General features: G+C 38.7%; 1 pseudogene; it reads right to left on the reverse strand.

The window, feature by feature from the left end:
• Positions 1–476: 476 nt before the first annotated feature.
• LOC146638193 (tyrosine-protein phosphatase non-receptor type 18-like) lies at positions 477–955 on the reverse strand (annotated as a pseudogene).
• Between the last annotated feature and the right edge of the window lie 8,962 nt (positions 956–9,917).

The raw sequence follows: 9,917 nt of genomic DNA on the forward strand, positions 1-9,917 counted from the left end.
CCTCAGGTAGAGGATATCTGGGTCCTCTGGGCTTCTGAACCCAATAGTTAAACCTGAGAGCATTTCAGTTTGAGGTCAAGTAGGTCTTTGAAAGCATCCATGTGTGAAGAACTGGGAGGGAAAGTTCTGGATGGTATCAGTCCAGGCAAACAGAAGCTAATCACATCTGAGAGTGAAGAGGATAAATCCTCATAATTGTTATCGTCCAGTGAAGGTTGTTCAGCTGAAACCAGGTGATAGTGGCTGAGTGTGACAAACTGTGCAGCTCAGTTCTGGGTTCAATGGTGCTGTAGATGGGAGCAGCCACTACTCCTTTGGGATTGTTGTCATAGTAATAGGGGGCGGGCAGCATCCTGCTTGCACCATTAGATCTGGGCGTGGCTCCATCTGAAGAGGTGGGACCTAGCATGTGTTTGGGCTCGTTGAGCACAGTGTGCTGTGAAGCAGCTGTTTTGACTTCTCTGGTTTCTTCAGCTCTACCTCCTAAACTCCGGGACGATGTTCATCATGCTGAACTCCAACATGATCTGCTTGGTAAGCAGAAATTCATGGATGTAGTCAGTTGTTTCTGGCTCTGTTCAGCAGATCCAGGACTCCAGCAGTCTTATAGGAGATGTTGCAATCTGCTGGCCTGCTTGTTTGTAACAGTCAGTGTTTTCGCCACTATATTGTCATTGGGATGTGTCTGGGATGAGCTGCGACCGAGGCACACTCTTCATTTTTGCTCTAACTTTCTGCAGGCCACGGCTATCACCTTGGCATTGTACAGTCAGATCATCCTCCATAAATCAGTCACCGTGGAGCTGTTGGGCCGCTGACAGATGATGTACTTGCGGTCTTCTGTCGCCCCCTTGATGAGGCTGGCATTGATGTAATCAGAATCAGAGTCTGTGATCAGCAGAGGCAGCTCCACCTGAGACTGTGGACAGATGTCCTTGTACCTGTTTTTTAATATGTTTTCCAAGAGTCAGAGACATCTCTCAAGATTGATTCAAGAGATCTTCTTCCACTTTCTACAAAAAAATCTTTGCAAAAACACTAAATGAGGAGAAAAGGAAAATTAGTTATCTGCAGATATTTTCTGGCACCTGCAAATGAGTTTCACAGTTGTTAACTGACGATACTTAAAGTACTAAAAAAATCATTTTTCTCACAAGGAGGCTATTGTCATTATTTTGCTTCATGTAAAATCAGAAATTGTGGCATTAACTGGCAGAGTGGCTTTTGTAACTTTAAAGAAAATAATCCCAATCCTCTTAAGTGGCCTTGTTGCCTTGGGGCTAAATAACTGCTCAGCGCTCCCGTGGTCGGGACTGGAAATCACACACTAATGGCAGCTGGCTTCCTCCCCAGATTGAAGTGACAGCAGTGATAACTGTAACTCACTCAGTCTTCCCTGTGCTCTCATTCATCATTCTGCACCATGTTCTTCTAAAGGTTGCACATCTATCCATCTCAATGGGGCTGCAGCTGTCGTTCAAGACGATGAGCTGAGGTCTTTGTCACCAGGGTGAGAACCTAACCTTCACATCCACCGGCTGCAGCATCGTGTCTTAGTTTTAGTTTACTGATCCCATTCTGATATATTTATAAAGTAAAACATGTCAGAAATTGTATATGACAGGTCGGGCGTCTTCTCGGCCTTCTGTGGAAATGTGGATAACCAAGCAAACTTAATTTCTGCCAGGTTTATTTCCTTCTTTAAGAGTAAGAATGTGACCTCATTTTTAGATTGAAAGGGCTTATTAGAGTGGCTCAGAAATTTTTTTTTTACAATTATCATCTTAGATTTGATGTTTAGATTTAATAGAGCAGTTCTATGCATTCATGTAATTATTGTTCAATCAAATCACCACGTTTTCAAAATAAAAGTCTAATTACATTTATGGCATTAGGGCTGCTGCTAGTTGGTAAGAGTGAAAAAGAGCTACTAAGTGTATTTAGTGTATTTGTAACGGGGAAAGAAAGCCAGCACAAATGGCAACTCTGTACCTTTATAGACTTATCAATATCACAACTTTAGCATTAAGACACAGGAGAATCTGCTGGGTTATAACCAATCATTTCATTAATTTGTACCTAGAGGTCTGAGGGATCTTGCACGATAATTATGCTATTTTCGGGTAGTAATTTTGTACCTGTTGATTTCTAATCAGGAACATAACCTGCCGTGAAGCTGTATAGCTTCACTGCATAAGGTTATCATGGCGATATAACCTGGTAAGAAGTGAACCACCTTTGTAGTACAGAAAGCCCTTGATTAACCCTGAAGTTACCTGGATAAGATGATATAAAAGCTTCAAGCTTCATGGTGTGGATATCAGAGCCAAAGAAAGAGAGCCAAGGGAAATACCTTTAAAGCAAACAAAAACATTCATCCATTTTCTTCCACTTATCCCCTTTCTGGGTTGCGGAAGTTTGAAGCCTATCACAGCATCATGGAAGGAGAGGTTGGGTACACCATTGAAAGGTCAACACTCTGATACAGGGCCAACACAGAAAGACAGACAACTATTCATGCTCACATTCACAACTACAACCAATTTACAGCCACCAGTCAATCTAACATGTTTTTCTTTAGACTGTGGAAGGAAGATAGAGAACTCGGAGAAAACACAGGGGAGAACACGCAAACTCCACAGAGTAGAGCTGAACCCAGGCTACGATTCAAAGTTTAAAATTTTATAGTATATTTAAAAGTTACATGGGAAGAATTTACATCATAATTAGACGTTCTATGGTTGGATCAAAAAAAATAAATGAAATGGTAGCAAGCTAAAAGACCATGATTGTACAATAATACATAATCTATCTTGACAATTAAATGCACTTTAGTTGTGGTATTCAAGTTTCTTTTTCATGCCCTTTTCTTAATGATCTAGCTGTTGCAGCAGAAATTGTCAGTTTTATGTCGTGTGCAACAATAAAGATGTCAAGTAAAAACCACCACTATAGCCAGAGCACATGCAGGGTCATTTAGCTTATCTATATCTACATATACTCTAACTCCAGAATGAATGGGGTATTATAATAATAATGGATTGGATTTATATAGCACTGCTTTTCAAGGCACCCAAAGCACTTTACAATGCCACTATTCACTCACTCTCACACTGGTGGAGGCAAGCTACAGTTGTCCAACACCAGTAGGGTAAAGTGTCTTGCCCAAGGACACAACGACCAGGACAGAGAGCCCGGGGATCGAACCGGCAACCTTTCGGTTACAGATGCGCTTCCCAACCCCCTGAGTCACAGTCGCCCTGCATAGCTGCAGCTCTAAACAATAAAGATCCTGGGGTAATATTGTTTCTTCTTGCAGTTTTCATTATTTTATATCATTTTATATCATAATTGTATATTTTTATGATGGGTAGAGACAAAAGATATAGTTCCTTTAGTAAAACACCTTTCATAAGTGTTAGGGGTATCACAGCACTTTGAGTCACTTTAGAACATTCACCATTTTCATTTCACACATCAAACCAGCAGAATTTTCAACTTCTGCAACCTACTATTTCTTATGCAGATGGGAGTTTGTGCTTTAGTTTAATTTCATTCCCATCATCTGTCATACTTACTGTTTGGAAATGGCTGCCCTCAAGGGAGTATGTCCTGTTGTAAAACCTTAACAGATCAATCACCATGCAGGAAAAAAAGAAAATTAGCATTCTTACATTTCTATTCTGACTTGTGATCAATACTATGTTTGCAAAAACTATATCCAAAGTTGGGCTTTTCTTTGTAAAAACAGGTGTAAATGATTATTTTAGCTGTCTAGCTTCTGTCATACAAGTGCCTTTTGGGTGCTTTACAACTAATGTCCATACAATGGCGTTAATAGGAAGAGAACAGGCTCTCCATACAAGAGCTCTGCCAGCTCTCATAAACGCTGATTAAAGTTTTGACCATTTTGACCCTCTGCTCTTCATATCTTTATTTCAAATTAAGAGCTCACTGTTATTCAAGATGATTTTATCTAAAATTGACAAATCAATCTACTAAATGTGCTTCACGAGCCAAACAACCTAAATGTGACCAAGCAGGATAATTGGAGGTAAAAATGGAAAATTGAATTACAAAAGCAGATAAAATCAATTTTTTAAAAGCTGCTTGTACGGCGAACAAGCATCACAGTCTCTACAGTTTGACCTGGAGCTTCATAAAATGCAAGTAAATTGATGATTTACTTGCATTTTAGTTTGATTTCACGGTCAGACTAGCAGGGTTCTGATTGCTTATGACAGAGATTAAAGGCCATCGTGTTGAAGAGACTTGTAGCTTCTCTCTAAATGATAAAAGGCTTCTATGTTTGCTGTCCTAAACACTCTGGCCTGATCAATGTTTACCGTGTTTAAGCTTCACAGAAGATTAGATTACGATGAGAAATGGAGCCTCGTGACTTAACTGTTTAGAGCAGCTGAGATGTTTTGAGTGGCTAATGAAGACGTTTGCTTTTTATCTGAGTGCTTGGTGATTCCTTATTCATTCATATGCTTGGATATGAACTGGTGGGTCAGCCTTTATCATAACACGGCTGTGTTAGCTCGGTGTGGATTCAAACCTAGGCCTCTGCGATGCCTGTAATGCTCTGAAATACCATTTCTCCTAATTTCTTTTTGCAAACATAGATGCCTCCTAATATCACAACTTAAAATTTAGGAATAAAACAGCATCGATTTGAACCTTTTTTGTTGAAGAACATCTATCTATATCTATTTGGTCCCCTAAAAGGTATACATAGTTATTTGATTTCCAGTATGAATCCTTGGTGGGGTACATTTGTGTGCATTGTACCTATAGGGATAAAAATTTACCTTTTTTGTCTAAGAGCATGCAAACCTACAGCAAGTGTGCATAAATGGCTCAAAACGTGAGTGAGGGAGCCCTGGGGCTCTTTCTGTTTTTAGAGCAGGACAGCCCGGAGTCTCAACAGAGTTCCTGGGAAATGTGAGAGGATGGATGCCAGAGTAAGACTCTGATGTCCGGTGTCTCCAGGAAAATCCTGCAGCTCACATAGAGTGATACACGTAATATTTCCAGGATATCCATTTTACTGGGGATTAATTAGCAATATGCTTCCTTTTCAGGTGCACATGACACACTAGCCTAGAGTTTTTTTTTCTGTTTAGCTTCATTTGACATATTTCAGTGTGTATATTACGTTCAATTAAATAACACAGAACAAAAAAGAAAAAAAATCTGATGTGATAATGAGATGGATTTCCCTCAGTGATTGAAATGATTCTTTTGGCATTACCAAAGCATCACAATCACAGTAGTAAGTGTGCTCCTCTGTGGATTTCTAACTAAAGAGAAATATTCATGTTTAATTCATCTGTAGCTTAGTTAATTTGGCACAAGTGACTTAATTTTTTTCTCCTGTACATGGTTGGCTCCCCTCAGTGAGCTTGACAGTTGCTCGGAGACAAAGACCTTACCAGCAGAAACTCAGCGGCTCTGTAGTTTGAACATGAAAGTGTACTCGTAAGCCTTTGGAAAACGGGCCGAGGCATCTCGACTCCTCATATCTCACTGGGCATACATACATAAGTCACCAGCATTCATTAAGAAGGCTGTTGCGGGGATCATGGCTGACAGCAGACGAGAGTAGACGTGCATTCGTGAGCTCCCGGCGGTAGGCCCAGGAATCTACATTTATCCTTACTTGCCCTTATATAATTTTTGACCATAACAAGAGGCAAAGTAACAAAAGAAACTTCTGCATGGCAAATTATAATTTGCGACACTCAAAACGAAAGAAAACGACAAAAACTACGGGATACCAGCACGCATTGGCAGCAAGAAATATGGCGGATGGGGAGGAGGAATTGCCAATTAGCAAATTACTCAATGCTATCAAAGAAACTAAAGAGGAACTTACAAAACATATTGACAAAAAAACGGCTGATATACAAATAACCCTGACGAAAATTGAATCCTCTCTTAACACGCTTTCCGAGCAGGTTGAGGAGATGGAGGCACGAGTAAGTACAAACGAGGACGACATTAAGGAAATGCATAACCGCACCGATAAAGTGGAGAAATTGACAACTCAACTCAAGGACAAAATCGACGACTTGGAGAACCGCAGCAGAAGGTCCAACCTAAGGATACTGAACATTCCCGAGCAAGTAGAAGGCCATGACGCTGTGGGATTTTTGGAGAAATTTATACCACAAATCCTGGGGAATGACAACTTTACATCAAACATTACCCTTGAAAGAGCACACCGTGTCGGGAAGAAGTCTGATAGACCACGGCCCTTCATTGCTAAGTTTCTGAACCTCAGAGACAAAGAGAAAGTCCTTCGACTGGCTAGAAGTAAGGGAGAGACGACATATGAGAATAAGAAAATATCTTTTTTCCCGGACTACAGCATAGACCTGCAACGCAGAAGAGACGAGTTCCGTGACGTGAAACAAAGGCTGCGAGAAAAGGAGATTGAATATGCTCTGATGTACCCAGCGCAACTTCGCGTCAGACATCAGGGATCGATTAAAATTTTCCCCACTCCTGCTGAAGCGCAACGCTATCTGAAAGATTTTCTGAGTGAGTAGACTAAAGTGATGTAATGTGATGTCAACAAAGCAATTTACATCCGTACTCGCAGACGAGACGTCCGCCACTGTTAAATCTGGGGATCGAGGTGAAATGAAGAAAAAAAAAAAAAAAGGGACTATAACATTAAGCATTGATACAGACTCTCGCCACCTCCCATCTGTCAGACGAATTGAAGATATGATTTATAGCAATCTAGTAGTTAATAGCTAACATAAATATTTGCTTATTACTCAGCTAAAATAAGTACACATTTATAAAACTATAGACTTTGTGTGCATTTATGATTTAGAAATTAATCCCTTACTGGATGAGTGTGATTATATTGTGTTTAAATATTTTTACTTTTTCCTTTACACAATTACGTTCTGTATCCGACTGCTAAAATTTAATACTTTGCTGTTTATATATTACCGAGAGTGGCTAGAACTTTAACTTTAACAACTGCCTGGGCCACCACCATTGTTTAGTTGAATTACCTACCTTATGTGGTTTTGTTATAGGGGTTTTATGAGGCAGATTTTTATTTTAATGTTTTGGGGTTATGTATGGTCTCTTACAAAAAATTCTTCTTATACTTATATAATTGTTCAGATAGCTCATTGGCTTAGGTTATATCCTACCATTACACCCATGTACAGAATTTTACTATACCGAACTTAAATTAAGGGTCATATAACCTGTATATCTTGGAATATTAGAGGGATCAATTCACCTATTAAGAGAAAAAAAATGTTGACATATTTAAAGAGGCAAAATGTAGATGTCGCTTTTATCCAGGAAAGCCACCTTACAGACGCTGAACATTTAAAATTACGAAGAGATTGGGTAGGCAATGTTTTTTATTCATCATATACCTCCAAAGCAAGAGGAGTCACCCTGCTTATTAATAAACACTTGAACTTTCAACTAAACTCAGTTGAAAAGGATAAAAATGGCAGATTCCTACTTGTAAATGGTGAAATAAATAGAAATAAGATATCTTTGGTAAATATATACGGGCCCAACTATGATGACCCTTTATTCTTCAATAACTTAATAATGAAAGTGGCTACAATTGAGGGACAGTATATTGTGGATGGAGATTTCAATATGGTCCTAAATCCCTCCTTGGACCGGTCCTCACCTAAAACAGTTTCTTTATCCAAAGCAGCAACTGCATTGAACCAAGGTATGAAGGATATAGGCGCAATTGATGTATGGCGAAACCTCCACCCAGGTCAAAGGGATTTTTCTTTTTTTTCTCCAGTACATAATACGCACTCAAGAATTGATATGTTTCTTATATCACAAAATATGATGGCAACAGTGATAGACTGCTCTTACTTAGCAGCTACTTTCTCAGACCATAATCCCATTAAACTTCTCTGGGCTACCAATATATCGCAAAATATAACCTACAGATGGAGGTTCAAGAATTATATGCTAGGAGACTCTGATTTTATTTCATACATGAACACTAATATTGAAATATTTCTAGATGCTAATTCAAATTCTTCCTCACATGCTAATATTTGGGAAGCGCTTAAAGCTTATATGAGAGGTATGGTTATGTCATATGGGGCTAATAAGGCTAAAAAGGTCAGAGAGAAGATATCTAAATTGGAGACCGACATTAAAAACTTGGAACAGGAATATATTGCCACCAAAAAGGAAGAATGTCTTAATACATTAACAAAAGCAAGGTTGCAGTATGATAATTTATGCACCAATAGAGCAGAAGCAGCTATGGCCAGAACAAGATATCACTACTATGAATTTGGAAACAAAACAAGTAAATTACTGGCCTGGCAAATTAAGAAAGAAACATCGGAGAAATTTATACGGACAATTCTAACGGAAGATGATAAACTTCTTGATGAATCAGTACTTATAAACGCAGAGTTTAAACGGTTTTATGAAGATCTGTATAAATCTGAGCAAGGGGTCGATGGAACTGTTGCAAAAAGATTCATAGATGGAATAACCCTTCCTAAATTATATAATGAGGACAAAGAACTGCTTGATGTAGATATAACGGAGATGGAGGTTCTTCGAGCCCTCAAGTGTTTACAAAATAATAAGACCCCTGGACCAGATGGATTCTCGGCTGATTACTATAAGGCCTTTTCTAACAAATTATTGACACCACTTACAAATATGATTAAAGAAGCCTTAGAAAATAAGAAATTACCGGAATCACTGGAAAATGCAACAATTACATTATTGCCAAAGCCGGGCAAGGACAAACAGAGATGTGACTCTTATAGACCACTTAGCCTTTTAAACACAGATTATAAAATATTATCTAAAATAATTGCACATAGATTGGAAGACATTATGCCTAAGATAATAAATGCCGATCAAACAGGCTTCATTAAAAACAGACAGGGAGCAGATAATGTGCGGCGCCTGCTCCACATATTGAATGCCGCTCAAAAAGATCAAGAACCATTGCTAATAATTTCCATGGACGCTAATAAAGCATTTGACAGGATTGAACCAAACTTTCTATTTCAGACAATGGAAGCCATGGGCTTCGGAGAAAAGTTCACCCGCTATGTTAGGATACTTTTTAACGCCCCCAAAGCCAATATTATAACAAATAATGTGCTTTCTGACACCCTCTCCTTAACCAGAGGCTGTAGACAAGGCTGTCCAAGTTCTCCCTTGCTCTTTGCGATTGCGATCGAGCCACTAGCAGTGGCCATTCGTACTAATGTTGCTATATCTGGAATCAAATTCGGTACAAGTGAACATAAACTTTCTCTATATGCAGATGACCTCCTACTGTATATAACGGACCCTCTCAAGTCAATTCCCTCATTAATGAATTGTCTTAAAGAATATAGTGCAGCTTCAGGATACAAGTTAAATTATACTAAAAGTGAGATTATGTCATTAAATATACAAGATAATCGTGTTAGAGCTCTTACAGATCCACTACAGTGGTGTAACAATGGATTTAAATATTTGGGCATACAAATTGGTAAATCTGAGGATAAAATATTCAAACTAAATTATATTAAACTGTTGGAGCAAACTAAACTTAATATACAGAGATGGATGGATTTTCCATTATCCCTTATAGGGAGAATTAATGTTGTTAAAATGAACATTTTGCCTAAGTTTACCTATTTATTTCAATGTCTCCCTATAAATGTTCCAAAAAGTTTCTTCAAAGAATTAAATAAACTTATAACCTCCTTCATATGGCAAAAGAAAAACCCAAGAGTTAAACTCTCCTCATTACAGGCCCCTTATTCAAGGGGAGGACTCAACCTACCAAACTTTAGGAATTATTATTTGGCCTCCCAATATCGATCAATATTGATCTGGTTATATGCAGAGAGGAGTGAGGTTCGATGGGTTCCAATAGA

The sequence above is a fragment of the Diplotaxodon limnothrissa genome, linkage group LG2 (assembly GCF_057381915.1).
Source record: "Diplotaxodon limnothrissa isolate DT_005_m linkage group LG2, D_limnothrissa_male_GT1.1, whole genome shotgun sequence".
NCBI lineage: Eukaryota > Metazoa > Chordata > Actinopteri > Cichliformes > Cichlidae > Diplotaxodon > Diplotaxodon limnothrissa.